Source organism: Photinus pyralis, unplaced genomic scaffold (genome assembly GCF_008802855.1).
Source record: "Photinus pyralis isolate 1611_PpyrPB1 unplaced genomic scaffold, Ppyr1.3 Ppyr1.4_LG6, whole genome shotgun sequence".
In the NCBI taxonomy this organism is placed as follows: Eukaryota; Metazoa; Arthropoda; class Insecta; order Coleoptera; family Lampyridae; genus Photinus; species Photinus pyralis.
In genome coordinates, this window is record NW_022170663.1 from 19,148,536 (window position 1) to 19,176,476 (window position 27,941).

Here is a 27,941-nt window from a genome sequence, read left to right on the forward strand (position 1 = left end):
AATATATTTTTTAAATTGGTTTGTTGTCATTAATAAAGATTTGTTTATTATTTTGTGTTTATAAATGGTAATTCATCTTGGTCGACTATAGGTTTGAGCAGAAAGTCTGTGTAGGTATAGAGATCTGGAGCATCACTATTCCCAAATTTTTATCATTGTTCTAGAGCAACAATTTTTAGTTCTTTGCAATCGATACCAAAATGTTGAACCTTTTTTTGGGAGAATTTTGTTGTTCCCCAAATGATACCAAGATTTTCCGATAGAAGAACGTTTAAAGAGTTGGTAGCCCAAAGCTATGCATCTAATGTGCCAGACCTGCTAAAAATAGAGTAGCCCAACACAAGCACCATTGCGATATGGAAGAATATGTGTAGAAAAGAATGAACAGATGAAGGAAACCTTCCATTTGTCTCTCAGCTTCTGAAAAGGACGAAACCTTTTTTTTTCAAAGTTCCAGCTTGGCGGGGCGCCATAACCCCCTATACTCCAAACAGATCTGGGAAGTATTTGAAGTTTTTAAATGTTATTTTCATAATTAAGGATGCCGACTCTCATATTTATTGAATTATTATTAGGAAAAAAGAAAAAATTGTGGATTTTTTACTCAACACAAGATACAGTATTAGAGCTATACATACAGGGTGTTTCGAAATTCACGCACACGGACTGTGGGATGGTGTTATACAACGAAAACTTAATAAAAAGTTCCTCAGTGTTTGATCAGAACGGCACTTTTTTTTTCGACGTGCTGAAGCTTGTTTACTAGCAGACGGCGGACATTTTGAACAACTGTTGTACTCGTCCTAATTATAGTTTATTTTGAACCTTTTTTTGTTCTTAAAAATGTGCTGTTATTAAGTTTAACCAGTGGCGCAGCGTAGGGGGGGTGGAGATTTTTGAAACCGCAGTAGCTCGAAAAATAGCGGTCTAATAGAAAATTGGTAGAGGAACTTTTTGTTCAGTTTTTGTCGTATAACACCATCCCATAGTCCGTGTGCGCGAATTTCGGAACACTCTGTATATCAATAAATTCTAACGTGATCCAAAGAAGTCAAGGGAGTCTGAATAGAAGGACTGGAATCTGCATAAATTTGAAATTTCATATTCCCCTAAACTACCACGTTTATAATTTTCTATTTAGTTTATAAAAAACTATGTATACTAACCTAAAGAAATACCCCAATTTGGATTTCAAGCTCACGACAATTACAAAATTAGGTTGAGGCTCCAGACAACATGAAACTTCCGGTTGTACTTGATGGGAATTTCTGGAACTGTCTAATGAGCTATATAGTGTTTCCTTCAATTTCTTGGACAAGATAATCGGCATCAAAAAATAAAGGAGTCAAACTGGCCTGTAACGCGGATATTTAGAAGAGCTTTATACTCCGTTGGGTCTTCGATTTTCAACTCATTTATGTCCTCAGGGAACACGGATGATGCGCACGGTTCCGGGTACACTGGTCATATTCTCCCTGGTTCCAATGAACTGCCTTGGTGTAAACGTTAATTCACCAGGCTGGACAGGTCAGCTAATGGAATTCAGTCACTGGAGTCTAGCCTACTTAATTAATGGAGTTATTGGCCTACTTACTGGCCTCGTGTAAACGCGGCATTACTGTCTCGTAGAAACGCGGCGTTATGGTGAACGCTGAGCCCATACCTAGAACAAGTACCTACGGGGTGCGCCTGCCAATATTAAAAACCGAAGAAATTCATTTTTGAATCAAAGAGGAACGGTTTTAGAGTGATTCACAAAAGTGAACGTCCTTATATGCTATATCGATGCTTGATGCTTCATAGTCCTCTGTTCGTTGGTCCATGCTACTGCTAGTATCTACTATAGCAACTTATTCACTTCGAAAGGCGACACACCTCACAACTCTAAAAAACCGCAGTATGGAAATACATACGAAACGCTCTGTATATACAGCAACCGTTCTGAACAACTGCTGGGAAACAGAGATTCTTTACGACGAAGTTTCACAGAAAGTTGGCGTCGGTAACGGGATTACGTTAGGGGATCTCAATGAATGGCGTCCCAGGTTTTTCACAATGTTATTTTGTTTGTTCTGTTTGAAAATTACAGTATGATATTGTCTGTATGATTCGATTACGAAGTTATTTCCCTGAAGGAAGAGCCCCATACAGTTCCGATTCTTCGCTGTATATGTTCCTTCCTTATCTCGTACCCGCTGCCGTATGGTGGTGGTGGATATCCAAGCCTTCACTTGAGATTCTAGGTTCACAGAGCCTTACAAATTTACATGAATGACTAAAAATATAAATTAAACTTCGAGAAGACCATATAATCAAACCATAACCATAAATTGAGCAAATATTTGCACCAAAAATGAAATCGATTTCAAACAATAAAATTTTTCATACACGTTATCAAACAAAAAAAACAAAACCACACAATGCTCTCTCGACGAAAGCACAAACCAAGATGGCTGTGACGTAAGAAGTGTTCGTGCTCTCGAGACGGCGCTGACAGCTTTCTCCTTCTTCTAAACAGTTGCGCGGTTGCCACGTCTCAAAAAAGTGCATCGTCGTAGTCTATATATATAGTACAGGGCGGACCTCTCAAGTTCTTGATTTCAAGGCACTCTGATGGAAAACAATAACTTGCGGGTGTTGTGTAGGTACGTCTTTTATCCGATAGGTAGAGATCCAAATACTGTCGGTTATTATGTCCGAGTCTACCACCTCATTCCTGCTTTTTAATTATTACAAATGTCCAGTTGGTTCCGAGCCCTCTTAATTAAAATAAAATGTATTAGTTTAGTTCTTTTTCGAGTATCGTGTTATCACAGAACGACTTCTGTGACTGGATAACGGTTTTCAAATGACACCAGAGGGGGCTTTGAAGTGAGTTTGAGAGATGCCATTTGTGGGCCCATGAGGAATGTGCGAGTAGCGGGAAGCGCCATTAGGTATATTTGCGACTTCTGCAAATAGACGTACGTTTCACTATTCTAGTAGAATAATGAGTACAAATATACTAGGTACGCGATCAAAAAAGAGTTGCTGTCGAGTCACCTTTGAAATTTGTGTTTACATAGGAATTAGGAAATCGAACTTCAACTTCCAAAGGCGACTCGACCTGCGACCGCCACTGGTCACCCATTTTTGATCACCCGTTACATGTTATGTTGTTTAAAGGGGTTACGTGTGGACCGAATGATTAATTATTATCTAATAATTTAATTTTAAACAAATAATGTAGATAAACAATTCCATTTTACATGAGTCTGTTTATAAACGTGCCGAAATTTTCAAAAAAGAATGCATTTTTTACGCGATAAGTTAGCAACCTGTAATGCCAACCGTCCACCCAAAAACATCGAGAATTTAATCACGTGCCTACATAATGCAGTGTTTTTATGGTGGAACAAAATGGCGGGTGAGTTTTGCAAAATTATTAACATTTTTCCAAGCAACCCGTTGCTGACATTCGTTTATTTTTGCAGATATTTCGTTGATACAAGACGACGCAATCGATGATTCAGACGAAGGTACGTGAGCAACGTTTTTATGTCAAAATTTAAAGTGTTTGCATGTGTGATTATTACTGCTCTCTTGCCATTTAGAATGGCGTGGTAAAAATTCTGTTTCTACGAGTTACTGTTATGGTCTTTCGTGCGTAATTCGAACATGTACGCAACGGCATATCGTAAGTTTAATTAATATTACTCTACGCGCCACTTATTTTCACTCGCCCTTAAATTTTGTTCATTTTAAGGTTATCATTGATTCGACGATTCTTAAGTCGCCAATTTGGAGAATACCTGCATTTTTTTAGCCTGCACTTAACCGTATTAACATATCGCAAGGTAAATGCGTAACCGAATTCCTGCAAATTGAAGCTTTCATTCATTATTAAATACCTTACAACCTTGCAGTTAGGTCAATGAACGTCATGGTATTAAGATAATTTGATCTCTGGAGGATGGTACAAAGCAATTTCTTCAATTAGCGAGGTAAAGGACAGGTGCTGAACATTTTTTTTTGTATGCATTTATGTGAACGGTTACTGCAATTATTAGTACGGGTGGGACACATTCAGAGATTTCCTTTTTGCCTACAATTTGTTGAGTGATATTCAATAAGTCGAGGTTTTCAGAATTTATGAAGCTATGACTTGTAATCCCGAACAGTGAAGGGTGCTAATCGGTTCCGATTAGGTACAAGCTTCAACTACAGTCCTAGCGAGTCCTCGACGTTAGGTTTTGCACAGTGACAACCTCTAATAATTGATAACAGCGAATAATAGAGGTGTTCCGCGCAAGGTTTCAACTGTTTCGCATAGGAAGTTAAAAAACAATGCCATTTTTGATTTTTGAAACAATCGGTGGCTCACTACTCACTAGATCAAGTGTAAAAATGTGGCTTTGCTATTTAAAGAGAAAGAAGATGTAGATGATTATGAAGTGAGGATAGAACCAATTGTTTTTCTTATGTGAACCATCATTTTTGGGATCCTCACTCAAAGTATATGGCATACAAAAAATATCAGTTGTAGGGTGTACGTATTTTTACAACCACTGAATTTGTACTTAATCAGTAGTGTGGATTGTATCGCAAGCATTGTAATCAAGAGAAATGACTTTTCCTTCCTTCCCTTCGATATCTCGAGTTGTAAATTTTTTGCAAAGAAAATTATATAAACTTACTTACAAAAATGGTTATAATTCATTTTCCATACAAAATATGGTATTAACTATAAATTCAGTGACTATGAGTTGGCCCTGATAGAGAGATAGACGTATTGGTAAATGTGTAGTGTAGTGCACTTTTAATGTCACCCTTGAACGCGCACTGTCAAATTAATTAATATTAGACATGACCCTAACATTTCCAGGGCTTTCCCTGAATCAAAATTTCGTTGATCATACCTTACATAAGTATTCTCCCTTTCGTGACCTACTCAACATTCCTTAACGAATAGGTACCTACAAACGAGGGTATAAACTATAAAGATTTGAACATGCAGTTCTGAAGGCCTCCATAATGTTCTAGAGCAGTGGTTCTCAACCTTTTAGACACTGCGACCCCCTCTTTAGGTTGAGTATTATTTTGCCGACCCCCCTATGAATTATAATTTTTTTTAAAACAATAATAACGTCTACAATAGTTGTTTTGTGTTTTTTACTTAATAAATTACTGCAAAAATAATAGTTTTTAGTTTTATTTTTCGTATATTTCGCGACTACCACTAACACGTTCTGGGGTCCCGACCCACCGGTTGAGAACCACTGTTCTAGAGAATTGACTTCCAACAGTTAAGTAATACAAAATCAACGTTGAACATGTGGTGGAGGGGCAAACTTCACGAAGTTCCTCTTGCGCCAAAAGTGAACTTTTTTTATAGAGTTCTGAAGTGGTCAGTAATAGTTCCCAAAATCATTAAAATAGTTCAGTAAAAAATCAATGCAAATACGACTAATACGAGATATTAGTTTCGACCTCGCCAATATACAGGGTGGTGCACGGTAAGTAGGAACATAAGGATTTAACATGGGAAATTAGTTTTATGCAATATCCTGCCCTCCTGTACATTTTACAGAAAAAACTGTCGAGTTTAAAGTTGTTCAGAATTAAAAGGTGCATACAAAACTGTTTTTACATGTTTTATTAAGCTTTTGGTATACCGGCAAATTGAAAAAGAAATTTCAACATTTCTGTTATTAGTAGCAATTCATAGAACAACAAAAGTCATGGCTATTGCTACTAATAAGTAATAACAGAAATGTTGAAATTTCTTTTTCAATTTGCCGAATTTGAGGAGCAAATATAGTAATGGAAAATGATCCATTTTTTGTTAATTGCTAAGAAACTTGATATATAATTATTAATTAGTGATGCAAGTTTTATTTGAGGCACCCTGTACTGTGTACCTAGGCCTGTCGTCACATTAGGATGTACATGTACAGTACTTTAACATAGCAGACTCGTCCGCCGTTTTGGAATCCATTAAGAGCATTGAAATAGCAAGGAGAAAACATCTGCGCAGCCATGGCTATCTTTATGTACTAATAACGTTACAACAATCAATGTTTCTTTAAATAATAAGACAATACATGCAGTACATGGAACCTTTTTCAAGTGTCCATTGTCATGGACTCCAAAATGGCGGACGAGTCGGTTGTTTTATATACACTGTGTTCAAGATAAGGGGATCTCGGAAATTATAGAAGATACGGAAATGGTAAAATTAAAGAAGCTGTAAAGAAAACTAGAAAACTGAAAGTACTTACTGGTTTCAACAGGATAGTGCACCCGCTCAACGCCCAAATCGTTCAAGAATACATATCGGACAAAGTTTCCGTTTTCTAGAAAATTTGTTTGATAGATATTCTCGGGATGGGCGTTTTGTGCGGGTGCACCATCCTGTTGAAATCAACAGTTCCTAACATTGTGCCGTACGTCGTGTTCGTAATAAAAAGTGCTATTCAATACAGTATGTACTCTTTTTACGGGCCATATCATTTCTCCGAAACGAAACATTATATTGAACATCTCTCAACGCTGTCTTATAGAACTCAAATAGTGGCATGAAGAAAGACGAGGAGGTGAAGACGTGTAATTAACAACTTTAGAGACGGGGTTACATGATTTGGGGTTGGCGACATTTGGACGCCATCCCCGAGCATGTTATACTAACGTGGTGATTTTTCAGTTTTTTCCTATCTTCTACAGTTTGGATCCGATTGTTTTCTTCCGAAAGGTCCACTCCTGGGTAACGGAATTTTGATTTTTTTCCCTAGGGGCGAAATTAACCACATTTTGCAACTTGCAAGGCGCGCATCTTCGAGGGATAGTCTACATTGGGCGCCCAAAAATTTCTTAAGAGTTCGAATCGCGACCTCTTTTTCTCGTGTCGCCAATAGAAGCTCGAGCTATGAGTGCCCCAAAACTGAGGGTTTTTAGCGAAATTCACCAAAATGCGAATTGCGAGTGAACCGGACGTCGGAAGTGGGTTACCGGCTCAGGGAATGTGGTTGTCTCCGACAAGATCTTACTGATGGTGGAGTCCAAACTGGCCAATAGAATACTAATCTGCCACACAAACATGTGCTGAAGTCTCTTCGATCTCACAGGAGGAGGAGATCATTTTTTATCTTTTTGTATCTGTTCATCATCAAAAAATCTGTCTTATCTTCGGAAGTAATTAGAATTTGCTGGTTTTCTTTACAGTATAAGGCACCTCTAAAAAGCATTATGCGGGTCACTCTGTAATTGGGCGCAAGCCTGTTGAGGGCCCAGAACAAGAGAAGGAGAATAAATAAAAATAAATAAATAAATGTCAGTTTGGCGTAGCGGTTTAAGGCTCGGACTCTAACCTCGCAGGTTGTGAGTTCGATTCCCACAACTTTCCAGTTTTTAGTGGTACAGAACATCTGACTACCATGCTGCGGAGGGCATGTAAAGCTGGCGGTCCAGGGAGTCATACCACGACTGTCGTTAAGTCACACAGACGGCTGTTGATGCGACCCGAAAACGTCTGTACCTAGGGAGTGCCACCCATACGATACGATAAATGTTCAATTACATAACTTTTCTCTAATTTGATCATCTTTGTATCTTCTATTGTTTCCGAGATCCTTATCTTGAGCACAGTGTAGGTATTTAGAATGTTCAAAATCACACTCGAGTTTGTGGTCAAAATAAAGTACTACGGTCGCCAAGAAAGTAATTAATTGGTTACAATTTGACCAAGACAGAAAGGGTACTTTTACTTCCTGTGCATCGGATCAATATTTGTTTAAGTTGTTTCACCGACGAAATTGGTAAATAATTGAAATTTGTGTCCATTTTAGGCATCATTCCGAACATATTAGTAAAAATATTTCTATAAGACAAACAAAATGTTTCTATCTTTACTTAAAAATAGCAGCTTAGAAAAAATATTTGGTTTTGCTTTCCTTTTTGACATAATTAAGTATTTACAACTTGTTTCTTTGTAATTTTTTTCTAAAGTCAATAGCGAACCCAGAGGCACTAAACGAAATAATGAAGAAAACTCGGAAGAAACAATTTAGTGAGATGTCTAGTTAGCTGTGCAGTTTTTTTAAGTAGATTTCTATCTATCTACCAATTGTAATGGTACCAGTATATTTATAGGTTTATATATATCACTTCCAAGAAACACTGTAACTGTCGTAATTATGAACTGATTTCAACTCACAAATATTTCGGTCAAATTCGGGGATCACCCAATTCCGCCATATTGGAACAAAATGGCGGTAAGAAATCTACCTACATCAGATCGGCGAAAGGGATTTTATTAAATTGAATACCCCGTATATCTTAATCTTAACAGACGCCATATTAATTCCGTTTTGAAAAATATAGCACACCGAGGATATTAAAAATGATTTAAGTGGTACAAAAAAAATTTTAAAAAAAGCAACAATTTTCGAACTAATTAATATGACAGCCAGATGTTTTAAGAAGTTATTTTGTATGCATAAAATTAGTCGCCCTTCAGAAGAGATTTTGTCTTTTAAAAGTAGACATAGGGAAAAACAATACACATAAATCCCAATGTCTACTTCTTAATAAATATCACAGTGTATTGCAGGAGATACCTGGGGACTAAACATTCAGGGGTACGTCGTGGAAATCTCGTCGAGGTTGTCTACGGCTAATGGAACGAGTATTTTTTCCACAAAAAAAGAAACACAATAATTTTTCTTATCCAATGGAACGTTTTTGCAGTTGATTCCTGTATACGAAAGTTTCATCAATTAAAGTGACGCACAGCGTGTCCTGGAAGTGGGTCACATCGTTCCATTTATCACAGTCATAATGCCCGAATCTAGGCGGCAGATTCTAAATTTCGCAAGCGTGGCAAATCTTGGTAACGTTCACTTATAATTCGAGAGGGTAAATAAAGCGTATAGAAAGTTCTCCAGATAAGATCGAGGCGGGTGTCGACCGCCACTTCCGGCGATATCGCATTCCTTGCTACACCTAGGAGAAGTGTTCGGTTTACTTTTTGATTTGTTTCGAAAACTACACGTATATAATAATAATAATAATTTTAACGGTCTCGAAAACCACGTGTTGAAATATGCGCGCAAACCGCGCTCGCAAACATAACTTTTATTTTGCGGTTGCGGAGTCGAGTTTTACGCAATTTTTTCAGATTCCCGAGCACTTGTTTTACACGCGTTGGATTACATTTTGTCTCTTGTATTTTAAGCCTGTAGCAGGGTAGAATTTTTAACGTATTTTCCATGAAAGTCTACGCGAATTCCACCTGAGGGGTTGAGGTCTCTGCATTGAGACGTGACTGAAAAAGGCTGCTTAAAATCGATGGAAAATTTACCTACATATTCTTGTACGTATGTCGTGATCATGCGTCCACAATGCCTTTTAGTCATCTTTTATACTTGTTGCGTCTGGAGTTTTCACATTGTTTTGGAAAGACCGCCAAAGAAAACACTTTTTCAGGTATACTTGACTTGTAGAAGTGCAAAGATAACAATCGACTAATCAAAATCGGGGACGATACGCAATTTACTTACCACACCAGATGCCATTTCATTAAGTGCAACAACGTCGTCAGCACGAGCTATTTATTCCAGAATATTCCAGAATGAATTACATGTGCTTAAATTAAGGACCTGCAATAAATACAGGGTGTTCCACGACGAACGCCGGCTTTCTACAGTGTGATTTAAGTAGACCGTTTTAACTTTGCAGTTGAAATAGAAACTTGAAATTTGGTTCACCGCCATAATCGTCCATTGCAAATAATTTCAATATCACAGAAAATATTACAATTTGATTGTATCGAAAATCAGTATGTAATCAAACGAATCATGGAGTCGTCGAAAATAACTACATTTATCTTTAAATTCCGGTGATCGTAGCGGCTGTCTGAATTCAGAAGGGTGCGTTCTGCAAATCTAACAGACAATAACAACAAACAAATAAAAGGGTAGTGAATCGCGCTACACATAAAGTATTGCGAAATAGCAATGTTAACGTCTGACACGGAAGTAATCGGATATTAAAACTGTAGTTGATACTCAGTACGAATCACGAATGACTACACTAGCAAAAGCAAAATTTTGAATATCCACGGGTTATCTTTGCAATCGTTGGGGTATAAAAGCATTAACGTGACGCTAAATTTCAAAACAATACTTTAATACGATGCATAAATAACTAAAATTCTTTTGATCTAATAAATTCAAAACTTGTTACCGCGCCTAGAAGAAACTCCAGACAGTTTACAATGACTGATCACGCCAATAATCAATGAAGATACGACTAAACCATAATAACCCCAAGTATCTCTTTAAATAGGTGAAACAACGTAGGTACTCGTACTTAGAGAGTACTGTAATTTTATTAATAACTTCAAGCTCATTAACAAGCAATACTTTATTGAAGTGTAATTAGTTAATTTATTGATTATTAATTAACTCTTTCTAACTCTGGTTGCTGAGAAAAAAATTAAAGAAGAAATGCAAATTTTACCACTTTTGGGGGTGGCTCCCAAACGAAACACGCTGGTCCCTCGGTTTATTTGGAAAAAATGCTTGTTTTGATCCCCTCTGCCACTCATTTTTTTTTACATACTTATACAGGGTGGTGCCTAGCGCAACGCAGCATAGGGATTTCAATGGTAATTTCTTTATAGTCAATTACTAGCTCCCCTAATTATTTTAGAGCAAAAGTCTAAATACGTTTTTTTTTTTTTAGAGAAAAAAATACTGCATCTGTTCATACTTTTAGTTATAATTTTCCATTTTTCAAAACCGTAGAAATCGACAAAATAAAAAATTATTTTTTTATAAATCAGTGATGCTTTGGAATCTTTTAACAAACTACAAGCGCATCGCTCTGTTATCGTTGTTTGACGTCGAACGATTTTCATATTTAATTCTGTTACAACTATCCGATGCAAGAAAAAGCTGCAATTGGATAATGTTTTTTTAGAGAATGTATGCTGCATCTGCATCAGATACTATTTGTGTATCAGAGAGAATCAGAGTACCTATACCTACATAATCGAAGAAAAAAAACTGATTTTAAGCAGATTTGTTCCTAAACTTATATTCGGATTTTCCGCTACTGCAGCCAAAACGTTGACTGTATTGTCGTTTTCCTGATGGTTTTGACGGACATTTTGAACGTTATTGCACTTGCAGTTCTTTAACTAATTTATAAACAAGTATAAATTTAATATACGTCAAAGGCAAATAATGAAACGTGATCGCTGCTTTTTTAGGTAATTCCAAGGCATATTCGATTTATTGTAAAGTGAAACTTTTAATTTTGTCGATTTCTACTGTTTTGAAAAACGGAAAATTATGAGTAATAGCTTGAACAGATTTAGTATTTTTTTCTCTAAAAAAACTTAATAAAAAACTAAAAAACGTATTTAGACTTTTGCTCTAAAATAATTAGGGGAGCTAGTAATTGGCTATAAAGAAATTACCATTGAAATCCCTATGCTGCGTCGCGCTAGGCACCACCCGGTATGTAATACCCTGTATAAATAAATAATACAGGTAACCAAAAACCGTTTTAAACAACCCTACCATCTTTTGTTCGCCATGGAAACCTAGAAGCCTACAATAAAAACATTTTTCCGTCGATCGTTTGTTTATAGATTTATTAATAGGTACATGATTTGTCCTGAAAAATCGTTGATTATTTGCCTACTTTTCACAATTATTTTTGTATGGAAACCTAGAAGCCTACAATAAAAACATTTTTCCGTCGATCGTTTGTTTATAGATTTATTAATACATGATTTGTCCTGAAAAATCGTTGATTATTTGCCTACTTTTCACAATTATTTTTGTATAGACAACCAACCTATCATATCTATCAGTTTTCAATAAGAAATTGAGGTGAATGAATACAGTCACTGCAAGTGCATAAATTCATAAAGAAACATGTTTATTTTATTATCGTTGGATTTATTAATATTTATTTACTTAAACGTGAAAATCAAAAGTAACTGACAGTACAATAAAATAAGTATATCAATTGCATTTGTTTTCTTGGGTAACCTTATATAACTTTAACTTTATTCTCTCACTCAAAAAAAAAGATACATTAAATTAATAGAAAATTTGAGGCGAAGTTCAGCTTCGAAGTAAGAATTGGTTAAATAACTATTAATGTATAAAATGCAATATTGCAAATAATATTTAATATAAATATAATAAGTGATATACATCAAAATTTAGGAAATTTTACGCTCTTTTCAAAAACTCCAAAATATATAGGTTGGTCTATGTGAAAAAATATAGTTTAGGGTCGGATAAGAAAAATCAAACACCCTGTATAAAAATTGTATCGCAATGGATTCTACATAAAAAAGTGCTCTAAGAAAGATTTTGCCAAAATCAATTATCTTTAATAATAAGAAAGTTATGGGGCATTAAGGAAATCGATTAAATTCGAGAAACGCCCTCTAGCGGCCAAACGATTAGTGATAGCTGAATTCTGTTTGCGACAATGATTTTCTCGTTAAAATTGGGCTCCAGACACCGAAGTCTTTTTTTTCCTATCTCTTAAAGAACGTGTCCAATTTGAACCACCCTGTACACTCGTTGATCTATTCCAAGATTGTAACACGGTAAATAAAACTGATTTTTTTTGCAATATTAACCGAAAAACTTTTGATATTGTTTTGTTTTTATCGCCGACGAAATCTCACAATTTTTGGGACTGCAGCCTATCGAAAAGGTATCGTTAGATTTACGAGTCGTGCGAATTAATACTCGGTTTAACGTTCCTTTTTTCTTAGTAGGAAGTAAGATGTGCATAATAGATCGTCGAAGAATAACGATTAAATACGACCCGTTACGACATTCAACCGAAAATCAATGGAAGTAGCAGCGGCGATGATGTCGCCATTGTCCGGAAAATTTAATAACTGAAGAAATGCATCCACGATTTGTTCAAATGCCCTTACATACAACGTAGGCTACGAATTTGCAACCAAAATCTCTGTTAGAATGTAAAATAAGGGCATTTATGTAATTTGGTACTCTGCGTATTTGGCTTTTTGCTAGTTCGTTTAAAAGATGTAGGTGACAATATGACGATAGCCCCAATGAATATAAGCAGGACCTTTTACCAGCGGTAAACACTTTTCATTATTACAAATACTGAAATATTCATTATTTAATTCTTAATTAGAAGTTTCATCCCGTCCAGCTGAATTTGTCGTCACATCAAGTTGTTCGGAGAACTCTTAAAAAACACAAATGCCTCGGGCAATTCATATTTTTGAAACTTTTTATGCAGGAGATCATGAACGTCGTTTTGTTTTTTCATAAATTCGCAAAAAATGAAAAATTGTATTTTTAGGAAAAATGTGATACTGAACTACTTATGTGTGATACTTCGTTGTACGGTTGTAAAGAGAAAAAATGACGTAATCTCAAAATGTCAACATACAAAATGGAGTCCATAAAAAATTTAAGTTACCGCGAGTTTCTCCGTCATCTTAAAAACTTGAAAACGGGATCCCACATTCGAATTTTCCATAAAAAAGGTGTCTGAATAAGAATAAGATAAGCGAAATCGGCATAGTGGCTTTCGAAAAATAAACACTCTCTATCGTGTCTTTAAACCGTTTCAAAGTCTTGCTTATAACTACTGACTGGGTGATTGCTTTTTCGTTAGCCAGGGCCGTAGCTAGGGGGGTGAGTTTGGTCGTTAGTATGGGGTAACGCTTGTGAACTATACGCGATAGAAAAAAATTGACCTGGCAGTCCTTGTGTATTTTTTTGAAATAAATTCGATGTTAAAAACCAAACTGGCCTACAGTCCTTTGTTTTTACGTTATGGGCAAAAGTTAAATTTTTCGATTGAAGTATAGATAAAAACCTATAATTTTTTTGTCTATTGGGTTATCGGAAATCTGTGTGATTGTTGCATAATCTACAGCTTTCAGAATAAATATACGGCGTCATGGAAAAAAGTTATTAGATCTAACCAAATTTTTTTAATGAAACACCCTGTATATTTTAATCTAAACAGACAGCATATTAAATTCTCTTTTCAGAACTATAGCACACCAAGGGTCATATTAAAAAAAGATTCAAGTGGATTCAAAAAAATTTTAAAAATTTAAAAAGGTTTTTAATCATTAAAATGTTTAAAATGATTCAAAAAATACTATAAATTTTACAAAATGTTTAAATTTTTTAATTTTTTTTAAATTTATTAACCTTTTTGAATTGAATCCATTTAAAAAGATTTGGTCCGATAACTTTTTTACCTGGCTCCATCCACTTATTTTAAAAACGGCATATTATGCAACAATCATTACAAAGAAACTTTTGTGATAAAGGCATTTCCGATAACTGAATACAGAAATTTACTGTGGTATCTAAGAATATGTGTACCGAATTTGGTTCCAATCAGTTCATCCGTTTAGCCGGAATTGAGAGTACAGATCGACAGACTGACACAGTCGAGATTTTGTTTGGTTCGGTTTCATGGTGGTTCCAAACGTATATTTCCGTCAAAAAGTGTGGGGTCATTTTTTACCCCAATGCAATAGCTACCTCCCTTACTAACGTGCGGGAAGTAAAAAGAAGTTATGGGCTAAAAATCGAAAAATCAAACTTTTACCTTCACACGCAAAAACTCGCTCAAAAAGCAAAGACTAGTAGGCTAGTTTGGTTCGAGGTTTGGTTTTCAACATCGAGTTCATAGAAATGTTTTAAAATTTTATATTAAAAAAAAAGTGCCAGCTACCTATATCCAACAGTTGCAGTGTTCGACTGGTGTGAATGAGAGAAACAAAAACGAATTTTTATAGCAAGTGGTATTTGCGCGGGACACGGCAAATTATTTCGCCCGCCCGCTCTGTAGATTTATTGTCCCGCTCTTTGTAATCAATCTGTTGTCGATGGTGTCCGTCCGTGAACACGATAAGTAATTCGGTTCAAACTTTGCACAGTTGACCTATACACTGTGTCCAAGATAAGGATGTCTATCATGGGGATTTCTGAAACTATAGAAGATACGACGTTGGTCAAATTAGAGAAAATCTGCTCAATAAAAGAGTTATTATCATGCTTTAAACAAAAACCGGAAACTTCCGATTACTTCAGAAGATATGTCCGAAAAACCGAAACTCTACAAGACAGCGTAAGAGATTTTGAATACAACGTTTCGTTTCGGAGAAATCATCATCAACTTTATTTTTTTATATGGTCCGTAAAAAAAGTACATACTGTATTGAGTAGCATTTTTTATTACGAATACAACGATGTAAAGCACACACAAAAAAAACAAAAGGTGGAAATTGTTGGTTTGAACAGGATGGTGCACTCGCGCATGTCATAATCGTGCGAGAATACCTATCGGGCAATTTCGGGGGAAATGGAAAATATGTCTGATAGGTATTTTCGCATAATTAGGGCGATGTGTGCGGGTGCACCATCCTGTTGACACCAACAGTTCCCAACTTTTCTTTGTAGTTGGTTAGTATCTACGCGAGTATCTACGTCTTTCAAATATAAAATGCACAATTCCTCTCTCTCTCCGCGCCCGCCGCCATATTGAAAATCCGTTCCCCATGTTTGTGGGCAGCATTCAAAAACGTGCCTTACTAAGTGCATCTGGACCAATGTTTCGTTTTTCAAAAAAAATCAGCAGATATTTATATGGGCAGCTGTCACGGTCTCTTTGCAATATTTGACATGTGCTATGAACTGTCATTTCCTCTTTCCGCGCTAAGATTTGTAGATGAATTTTTTTGCCCTTTTTTTTAGCTGATTTACGTTGTTACCATTAGTAATTTTTACAAACACTATTACAGTGTTTCACTCAGATACCGGTCATTCGGTCACAATATTCACAATTAAATAAAATAAAGTTAGAAGTTTGACACATTTCCGGAAAATGCGATTTTTAAAATTTTTTTTAAAAAGTGCTTATCTCTGTAACTATCAGTCCTAGAAACAAAATTTAAAAAATTTAATAATCTACTCTACAACGTCGAGTTGAACTCTTTTGTAGCTCAAATGCCCCGAAACGAAGTTATAAGCGTAAATCTAAAGAAAGTGCTTAATTTTTTTCGGTTTTTTTCAATGTAGTGGCGGACGCGGAAGATGAAGAATTGTGCATTTTGCATTTTAAATACTTACTAACCATCCTAGATAACATATCAAAAATTTAGAACTACCCAACCGTTCCCCTCTATTTACTGGATTATCAATACAGTATGTACTTTTTTGACGGACCATAAAAAAAAACAAAGTTGATGATGATTCCTCCCAAACGAAACGTTGTATTGAAAATCTCTTAACTCTGTCTTATGGAGCTTAAAAAGTGGTAATGAGATAGTGTTTTTTTTTTAAGTTTTTTGTATCAGTTCAAATAATATCAGCAAAAATTAAAGCAAAATCGGATGATTTCGTTTTTTTTTTTGACATATCTTCGAAAGTAATCGGAATTTCCCGGTTTTCTTGAAAGCATGCTAATACAATACAATAACTCTTTAGTTCCACATATTTTCTCTAATTTGACCATCGTCATAAATATCTTCTATGGTTTCGGAGATCCAAATGATCCAATGGTTCCTTATCTTGGACACAGTGGATCCATACAGGGTGATTCCTATAGTACCTGCCACCGTTTGGGAGCGTATAGGGGGTGCCTAGGGGAGTATTTTGATATAGGACACTTGGGGTCGGAAATCTAAAATAAGGGCGCCAGAACCAAATTTATCTTCTGGAATTTCACGCCTGTATGTAGGCAACCCAACCGACCGACGTTTCGCGCGGAGCGATGCAGAGCGAGTTAGCGCGAGGAAGCGACATGGGAGGGAAGGAGGGAAAACGACAGTCAAAAGCAATAACGTTTACAAGTGTTCAACGTGGCCACCGTTGTTCTCAATGCACTTCCTACATCTAGCCAACTATTATTATACTATTGCCATAGTGTTTATTCACTTGATACGCGTCGTTGCAGACGGGATTTCGTGGGTTTAAACAAAATTCTGATCAAGTGTCAGCCACACATCGCCGCCTGAGATCGCTCCGTGTGCACCGCCGGCCGGTTGGGTTGCCTACCTACAGGCGCGAAATTCCAGAAGGTAAATTTGGCTCTGGCACCCTTATTTTAGATTTCCGACCCCAAGTGTCCTATATCAAAATACTCCCCTACGCACCACCTACACGCTCCCAAACGGTGGCAGGTACTATAGGAATCACCCTGTATATGTAACAACCCTATTAGCGTGGTCAAAGTACACATATAGCTTCACAAAAAATAAAAACTTTTTGAAATTTTAAATTTGAGTATTCAAAAGGGTTGTGCTTAATATGAAAAATTCTGTACGAAGGTATGCAATTTTCCGGAAAATTGCCGAGTGAAAAATTTTGTTTTTGTTTTTTCACTCTTAATTGTTTAAATATTAAATATACGGAAAAAAGTTTCAATTAAAATTTGTAGCTGATGCATTTATCTACAAAATTTTTGTGAAAAGTTTTTCTGTAAATTGAAAAGTGTACGAGATATAATTGATTTCAGCGGAAGTCGATTCGTGGGTGCGCGCGAACGTCCCGTGAGCCGAATTCATTAAAGACTTGATTTAAAAGTTAATAATTTGAAAGTTGTGATGCAGTGAAAAAACTGACAAAGTTAGTATATTTCAATGAAACTTTATCTGTAAATACTTTGAAGTATATATGTACTTTCAAAACAATACAGTTTTTCTGTAAATATCAAATTTTTTAAATAATAGACAATTATTTATAATAAGTGCTAAAATCAGACCGAGAATCAGACGTGTTTTAGAAAATCTAACATAGCTTTTTTCAGTGCTCATATATTATTCAGACTATTTCCAGCTTGGTATTAATTGTATAGAGAAGTGATCGCGATACATATGAACACACCTATGCCTCAGGTATGAAAGAGAAGGGAGTATGAATGAAGGTGAAAAAGCAGGTTAAAAGCCACTGGCAGCTATTTCTACGCGCCGTCGCACTGTGAGCCAACGCGCATGCTCTCTGTAGAAGCAGGCGAGTTGACGTGTAGTAGTAGCGTCGCGGTTGTTTACGTGATATTTATTGTGAAAATTTGGTATATTTCAAAAACTAATGAAGATATCAGAAAACTGTTCAGACAAATTCTGTAGGTAAATGCATTGGCTATAATTTTTGATGTGAACATTTTTCTGTATTTTCATTATTTAAACAATTAGAGTAACAAAATTTTCGACTAAAGTTCTTCCGTAAAATTGCTTACCTAAATTGGTAAAGATGTTCTCATATTAAGCACAATCCTTTTAACTACCTAAATTTGAATTTCCAAAAGGTTTTTACTTTTTGCTGCATTTTACGGATATTTTGTGTACTTTGACCAGGCTATATTGAAAATGGGTCAAACGCAATGACCCCGTGGAATCTCGCCGAGAGTTTTTTAGATCCGCTTTAGGGGTCTATTCTTCCTGCGGCTCAGTCTTGCTTTTTAAAGCTTTTCGTTTTCCAGACTTGTTCACCGCTCACTAAACTGAATTTCTTCCGGCGATTCCGATATTTATGTGCGGTACCCTATTAAAAACTGCGTCCGATGCCGTTCTATGTGCGCGTACCTTAATGTCAACCATTTAAAAGTTATCCACTGATTACGAAAGATTGAAGTAATCTGTAGATATGTGAAGGTCTACGGTTTACCACATTCATTTATTTGAGCAGTAGTTTACAAATTATAAATGAAAATGGACACTAGGGCGTAAGTTTATAATCGCGATCGTTGTGTTACCGGATGCATGGGCTCAGTTCAAATCCCCAGCGTTTCAAACCAAAGAAAATACGGTCTAGCTTTTAATTTTCGAAATAATTGTTATCTACCTATACCTCAGATAATAATCCCAAAATTAAGTACTCGGTCACTTGTAACGGATACTTCAAATTAAGGATTAAATGAAATGTTTCGTGATTGAATGAATTATACGCGTGCGAGTAGTGCGCATTTTTTGTTTTAATTTTGTTCGAGCGTTTTCCATTCATAATGTTGTGGGAGTAATTATATTTTACAAACAAAAAAAATCCTGGATTACTCCAAATATGAAAGAACGTAGTGTGTAATCTTTGATGTGCAGTCTTGCGTAGATATCTAAATCAGTGCCACCCTTACGGTCTACCACACCCCGTACGCACGCTCATATTGATCTTGTCGAATCGGCCCGACCGGTGGTGCCCCCGTAAGACATGTGGAGGCGCTCTTAACTGCCGTCTCCACCCGATGACGGCGTCTAACCGATCATGCATCGCGACGCACTCCCGCTTATTTTGACATTAATTACGGTATTTATGAAAACACGGATGTGTACAGTGCTTGTGACTTATCGTGACGAAAGTATTGCGTCCCGACGCCTTCGCTACCGAATGTGAAACGCGTGTGAGATGTCCCGATCTAACTGGATTGCTGCTTCGATAAGAAGACGAAGAGGACGTATGGATTTTACCGGGTCCGCACCCTTTTCGTGGTAAATGTTTGTTTTCGCATTAAATATGTATTTTACCGTCGGAATTTGGTGCGTTAATTCTTCGATATTTTTTCATTATTTCGTTTACGCAAATTAAATCGAATTTTCGAAATTATCCGTTCCATTAAAAATGTATGAACATTTCGAAAAAAAATCTTTTGCGTTGTTCCGAGTAGAAATATTGATCTCTAATAGGAGCCTGTGGGTATTGAACTCTCGCTATTTAATTACAAAATATAGGACGCCCCGTCATTTTAAAATTCATTCTATAAAAATCGCCCCACGTAATTCATAAAAACGTCCCTTTTAGAGCCGTATAGTATTTATAGTAGGCGTATACTACGTACGTAGTTGTAACGCAATGAGTGCATAATGAACTGTGCTCACAGTCAATGCACTTTTATTGAAGTGATGCAGTGATGGGAGAATGAATATATCTGTCTCTCAAAATGTAAGGGTGGGAACTGGAACGCTGAATGAGAAAACCGTACGAATCGATCCTTGTCGTCCGTTTTTTTAATACCTCGCTTTGATGCAATTAATTGTTTCGAAATGTCCCACATAATTCGAAAATAGTTCGCGCGGTGCAAGGAAAAAGTCGCCGGAAAACTCAGCTAATGTCGATGGATCCTTTTTCCCTTTTTCAAATCCTAATCAATTACCTCTCTTTTTAGATCATCTGTCTTTTGGAAGATAAATGAGACTTTCGGTTTAGGTCTAAGTTAATAATGAAGCGGGTTTCAAGTAGGGACTGCTTAGTCCAATGGTCATAGATGCAGCGCTTATCGGATTCAACTGCTTCCCATATCTGACTACGTGCATTTTCTCAGCTCAGTTCAAGGAAATATTTGAGAACTCGCAGAAGACGGCAATGTAGAACAATTATCCGCCTATTCCTCTCGAATTGAAAAATCTTGTCTTTAACGCCCAACATATACAAAATTGGATTTTTGTTGTTCTGATCAATTTCGTTTCAAAATGGCATAAACTATAACCCCCACCAGTGTATACGAATTATACCCGAGATGTAAGCTTTCTACAGAAATTGAAATTTGCAGAGAGCACAGTTTTCCGGTATTTATTTCGACGACCTTTAAAAATCCATTTAAATTGCTAGGCCTGTCTCATAGTCAAGTTAGAGGTTTCTGGTCAAGTTTAATAGGTAAGTAGGCTTTTGAAGGGATACTGTGAATCGATGTAAAATGTTTTCAAAATGGCGACACTCAAAAATGTTCGTTGTTTTAAATGTTAATCCCAATTTTTAATGGAACGTTGACATTTTATGTGAAATTTCAAAAGTTTTTTTGGGAAAAAAATGTTACGTGCAGAGCGTACCTTGAAAATTTAATCCTCGGACTTTATTTTTGTCATTTTTACTATTGCATTTGATAGAAAATCAAATTGCTACAATCCAAGGTGTATACTTGGAACAGTGCTACTTTAAGGAACTCATCCGCGAATTTTTCGTTTCGGCAATGACACTAGCCATCGTCAAAAATTAAATTTCGTAAATAAAATGCATGTTATGTAAGGGTCAATTGACAACATACGAAAATTTTATGCGATTTGGCCGGTCGGTTTCCTTGTTATAAAACTCTAAAGATGAGGGAAACCCAAACAAGTTAAAAACGTGGTCACTCCCGACCGACGATGTAAGCGCATTTTCCCCGCACACAATCAGTAATAACTCGGGAAGGAAGTGACAAAAGTCGTTCTGGTCTCTGGGTCGTACTATACACCGTATGAGAAAGTAACCACAACGAAAAGGCTTAAACTGGAGGACTAGTAGTGGTATAGACGGACAAAGTGCGGACAATGGAAAATGAGCTAAAAAAAATTTAATCGTTCGCGTTCATATATGTTAAAAAACTTTTTTTTACACTTAAACCGCAATCTCATTACACTTTAATTACGCGGTTTGTTTATCGCCACCAATTAACAATAAATTTATAACAGTCTTGAAATGAAATGATTTATAACGGGCACGGCGCGAACTATTTATTACCTCGGCGTCGAAATTGGAACTGTCCTGAAACGCAATTCGATTCACCTATACAGTAAACTGGATTTGTTTCCGAGTGGTCGCGAGTCTTTTGAATGTTTTAGAACAAACCAAGTTATATTTCCCGGAAATATTGCACCACATCCGCTTTCGTTCTTTTACGCCCTAAAGATCTTAGGTGGGTATCTGATAAATCCACCAAAAGCTTTTTGTAGAAACTTTTTTGAAAGCATCTTAGAAGCACTTCTTGGGTTTAGGAAATATACAATGTTAACAAACCCATAGTAATTTTTTCTCAGCTTTCTGATGGTGCTAAAATACTATCATCAGTTTGCGATGTATTTCTTATGGCAATAATTCCAAGGCCGTGTCGATGGTGACTATACGAGATAATAAACAAATGCATTTGGTTTCAATCACAATCAGCTATGGAATTATTGCCATAAGAAATGCATTCTAAACTTCAAGGCAAAATTCAAGGTTGATTCCCAAATGAAATACCAAGTGACGTAGAAATCGAATAGGTATGGCGTCCATAAGAAATAAGGAATTTGATGTGAAATTTTATTTTAGCACCATCAGAAAGCTGAGAAATAATTACTATGGGTTTGTAAACATTATTTTTAGATATCTTTTAAATGACATTTTTCGTTTTTGTCTACATACAACAAACTATGAATGGGAAATTTAATCAGCATAAAATTCTGCTTAACTTTGTCCATTTAAGCGACTTTGTATCCCTTACGGTTGCGAGATTCCCATAGTGAAAATTAAAAAAAAAAAACTGATAAGGATAAGAAAAGACAAGAACATTGGAAATATATTATACACACAAAAGGGCCAGGGGAAAAAATCGTGATTGAACACGAAAAACCTGGCATAGCACACGCAAATACAAGGACTGAAGCAACTACGGCAACAAAATGGAAGAGAAAAGTACACAAATGAAACGTCTCAAATTGTACAAATAAATTCAGGTGTCGAGTCAAATGCAGTTAAAGGACTTAATAAAAACGAAACACAAGAGACGTCAGAAATACACATGAAAAACAAGGTAAATCAAATTAGGGCAAAAACACATCTAGATCCGTCAAATGATAAATGGCATGTACAGGTGGTTCAAATTCGTGAGGCACCAATGGGACCTATATGGAAAGCTTTCCAGAAGCTCCTGTCAGGTCTTTATACCGCTTTTCTAGACTAGTTCAGGGCCTTTTAGATTCTTTCTATAGCGGATCCAACAGATATAGTAGGGTAGGGGCCTCTCTTACTATCTTTTGTTATTACCAAATAGCATTATCTCTTTTCTTCATCGCAGTGTTGTTTTCAACTATTTACATCGTACACGTCATTCAGCACTTTCTAATTTATTTTTGATACGAAAAACACGTTGTGGCAAGAGATTATCGTATGCAAATCGGTCCATAGAACGTCTTGCAATATTGTGACAGGCTTTATCCTGCTGGAAAAATGGGTTCTTCCAACCGCTGAAGAAACGGAAAAATATGGGGTTGTACGTCATCCACATATCGTTGGGCATTCATATTGTCTCAGATGAATAACAAACGAGACCTATTCCCGTAAATTATAGCAACTCATACCATAATTCCCAGAGTTTGGTGCAAATACCTCGCAACAGAAAATTCAATATTGCGACGTTCACCACGTCTTTGTGTGCCCATCATGCATTACCAAACAGAATCGGGATTCATCACTGAATCCACCCTGTGCGACTATAGGTTTCAGATGTAAAGCAAAAACAATAAAAATTGATCAAAATCTCGCAAAACATACACACGTTATAAAATTACTAAAAGAAAAGTGGAAGAACTGTCATATAAGCCATTACCACTTGATCCATATGAATGAACTTAAATCAATGGGGGTTTACAGTATAGTTGAATTCCGCAGTTCTAATTTAATAAGCGTGTACCTGAAACCATAAAACATTTTTTTGGACAGTAAAAGTTTATTTAAAAATAGAGGCTGATTAGCAAAAAAATAATGAACATGTGCGGTTTTAAAGGTTTATTCAAAACGATATGATTGTGGCGAGCTCTGTGACGTAATAAGCCCGCCCAATCAGCTCCTAGAACCATCCAGATGACATAACGACTTGGCAATATTGCAGGAGAATGGCATTTATAACTTGCGTCATCTGTCACAGGCACTTGTCACTTTCGTGCTAGATGCAGTTAAACATCCCTCTCAAAACGTCAAATGTGACAAACGTCAGACCCTCGCGTAAGGTTGCCAGCTCACTTCTACGTGATTGGTTGTAGGTTTGTGACGTATTTAGTCTGAAGCGTTTCAAATTCGGACTAAAAACACAGCTTTTCAATAATTTATTTTGGGTTTATTTTACTCGCAAATAAAAATTGAGGACACACGGGTCTTTTTATTTTTAAAGTACTTTGTGGATCAGAAATAAAAAATGAAGGCGGGATGACCCCATTGTTACTTTTTAAAAAGTTAAACGGTTTCTGCCAAGTTTGGTCAAAATTCCCACCCCTTCTTGGTGTTGCGATTTCAATGTTACTGAGGTCCCTGGTTTTATCATAGAACTTAACGTAGATTCTAAAAATCGAATGAAAGAAATACAGGATGTCCCATTTAGAATTTTTAAGTTGGGGCCTGTGGACCGCTTTTGGGACACCCAGTATTAATAATACTACCAAATTTTGAAAAATTGTGCTTAGGCAAAAAACTTTTCTAGTAAACTTATTTTTTGCATAACCTGATAGAAAATGAGTTAGTCAACTGGGAAGGGGGGCAAGATGTAGTGCCTACTCTAAAACATTTCACATAATTATCAAGACTATAGGTACAGCTAAAAATATAGAGAACCGATAGCAAGTGATGTAGTATATTAATAATAATAATAATATATAATCATGTTACGGTGAAAGTAATTAATGCGGCGATTATTCCTTATCACCGGTGGCCCGAAATGGAAGAACATATTTTAAAATCATCAGCAAGAAGGAAATTGCTACATTGTATAATGAATGATTATAATATCAGGTAAATCGTTAATAAATAACAAAAACAGGAGTGGACCAAGGTTAGACCCTTGAGATATTCCTGCAGTGGCAGTTATTGGTGGTGAAATAAACTTATTATATCTTACATATTGAGACCTGCTACGTGGGTATGACTGAAATAGAACATGCAGAGATTGGTCCATTCCAAAGTTGTCTTAATTGGCTAATACAATATCGTGAGCGATAGAGTCGAAAGCCTTAGCAAAGTGGATCATTATCCAGGATGGTTTCTATAAACTAAGTAAGATATACCGAGTTTGTAACAGTCGACCTTTGCTTCATAAAACCATGCTGGGTTGGAGATATTAGCCGTCTAACAGAGGGATAGATTTTGGAGTAAAGAAATTTTCGTACACGTTGTCAAAATTATTTACAATACTAATTGGTGTAAAAAATATGAATTCGTTTGATGAAACCTTCTACTTGGGTTCCCACTCTTTTTCGAAATTTTGTTGGCACTTTTCATAGCCTTCTACGCTTTTATTGAGATCTTTATACGTTTTTCCAGAGGGATTCAAAAGTATAACGGAGGTCTTTTTAGCGCATTTTTCAACTCGTGTTGGAAGGCGCTATTATGGTCACTTTCCACCGTCCGTTCGTACAAGGCTGCAACTACTACAGTTTTCATGCTTCTAAGTATCTCAAGTCCAATATGCCGTCCATAAGAAATATGAAAATAGTAGCCTGTAGCTTCTACATCTAGCGTGCTATGGAAATTTTGATAACGGATTCAGATTTTACGAAAAAAAGTGCCCATACTGCTTAAGTTATGGTAAATGAAAATGATATTTGACATTTTCAGTTATTTCCAAAGATTTTTAAAAATTTCAAAAGGGGAAACTTTACCTCCATTTAACCTACACTGTATCTCACCGTAAAGCCCGTTATACACGTATCGGGTAAGGGCCGGCCGATATCGGTTAGCCGATGGCTCTTGTATACGACGATATGCGAACTTCACACGTGTCAGACAATGGCCGCGTAACACGCGATATTCGGCTTAATGTCGGGGGCGCTTACTATAAGACCGACTGCTTACCGGTTTATGGGACTGAGTTTTCACACGTATCGGTTGTCGCTTGATTAGAATGTTCGCGTCGACCCATGCCGACGTCATTCAAATCGGTCGGTATCCGGCTACACGTGAATATCGGCCGGTTTTTGCACGATACGCGCATGAAGTGCTAGTAAGTCACGAATTTGAACCACCACCCTGTACAGTGTACAGGTACTTAACCTACTCACGCAGAATGGCTGTAAAAATTTCGTATTTTCCAAGAAATTGAAAAAGTGCTTTTCGAGATAATAAAAAAGTGGTCGTGTCCATCGGTTAGTTCTTCTCTGCAGCCGAGTTGGACTGACATCGTTTTAAGTGTTTTGAATTACCGGAATTAAAGTCTTGAATTCTCAATTATTTTAAATATTCGCGCGATTGTTGTTAAGTATTTCGGGGATTTTTAATTTTTTTTGAGTGTTTTCATTATTTAAATCAGCAGAATCTCGTTTCCCCATAGAAACCTTCAAATTAAATTTCTGTCGATGAAAAAATAACAGAGTGAAAGCAGAAATTGTACGATTCACATATCACAAAAACGCATATCGGAAAATGACCGCTAATTTTGTTAATTCATTAACTATTGAAAATTTACAACACATTGCTTCTAACAGTGATAGTTCCACTTTAGCTGGAACAATTCAGGAAAAAATACCATTTTGTAGAGAAAATAATTGTCTTTAAATTTGATCTGGGAACCATCCCTATGTTAAAAATTGTTGAAACATTTTCCAACGCCGATTACGCCCAAGCGACAACTGATGCGCAGTCGGCGTCGTCGCCTCGATTTGAGTGCGCGCTACATAATAAATTTAAATGAGCCAATAAGCGTCCAGTTTCCTTTCGATCAACTTATAATAAATTAACGTTTAGTTTTCATCGTTACTTTGCTATTCCAATGATTGGCAAACGCTTCGTTACCGATCTACAGGGTGTTATGCAAGATACAATTTCAAATGCGAACTGCGAAAGTCAATGAAAACCAGCGAATATGCAAAAAAAGCCAGCGCCTACTGGACCATTTTAAAAATTTTACTTTCTGATTTTTATTTTTTTCTCGATAACGTTCGCAGATACAAAAAAAGTTACAAGAGATCAAAAAGTTTCTAAGCAAATCATTAATTTCTAATTTTACAATTTACCAGCGGCGCACGGGAAAAAGTTCAGGAGTAGAAAATAAAACATGACTCTTGAAAAAACATCACCGTGTAGATTCTTACTACCATTGACATGACCAATGATGATAAGACCTTTGGCGTTACTTATATTCCAAGTTTGAGCTAAATATCTCAAAACTTGCACGAGAAAATAAAATCGTTACATTATAACACCCTGCAGATGCAGACGAACAATTAGCCCCTTCCGTATGTACATCATATTTAGGACCACCCTGTATATTTCAACTATAGGTTTTTTCCCATTTAAACATAAAAAGGTTTTTCGCGAACTCTAATTGGTTAGATTTCAGGATGAACGAATACACAATACACACGTATCCACCAGGGTGAATAAAATGTAAGGAACATTGATACTGGAGCCCTTACCATTGGTAACCAATTTGATGTTGATATTATTATTATTCTATTATGAGTGACATTAATAGTGATTCGAATTTGTTTTATGGTAATTATTTCCAAAGCATTGAAGGCCATATTTCTCAAAATTTTTCTCAATTAACCTTGTGATTTTTATACATGGACGTAAAGAGAAAACAAAATACTATTTAACATTGTCGAAAAAAATATAGGTTGCCATTTAAAATTTTTTGCGCTGACATTACATTCTGAAATTATGACGTCAGGAAAAAATTGAAAACCGTTAGATTGTGGCAAATATTTAATCATTCAACTTTTATTGATATGACCAATACTAACGGCTCCAGCATCAATGTTCCTTACTTTTTATTCGCCCTGTATATTACCTAGCTGTGTTTTTTACTCAAAATCCTGCAAGAAGTTGTTTTAAATTTAAGTACAAGTATTGCACCCTCTTTAAACTCTCGAAATTGAAGCTCTCTATAAATGTGAGAAATCCACGATATTTCTGCTTTTTTTATGGCAAACCCGGAAAAGGAACCTTAATTGTCGCGATCATTAACAACGCAATTAGATGTCTTCCAACCCCTAAAGGGATTGAAAGTTTCATTATCGTTGTAAGAATCGACGACCTCTCGCGTATTTTTCTTGTCGAAAAACAATCACGTTTCGTTTTGTTTCAGGAGTTTTCGAGCAGGGAGATGGGCCTTCAGGAGATCACGTCGACCTCGAAATCTACGATTCTCGACCACCACTTCTTCGCATCAAGGATTACGAGCAGTCTCCAAATGAATTCGATCGGTAAGTGCCC

At 36.3% G+C, this 27,941-nt stretch overlaps 1 long non-coding RNA gene across 1 annotated transcript; it reads left to right on the forward strand.

Annotated features, from left to right (window-relative positions):
• Positions 1 to 3,290: 3,290 nt before the first annotated feature.
• LOC116175144 lies at positions 3,291 to 27,941 on the forward strand. The gene is made up of 3 exons (XR_004146252.1): positions 3,291 to 3,406; positions 3,474 to 3,518; positions 27,814 to 27,941. It is a non-coding gene; the product is annotated as an uncharacterized LOC116175144 (long non-coding RNA).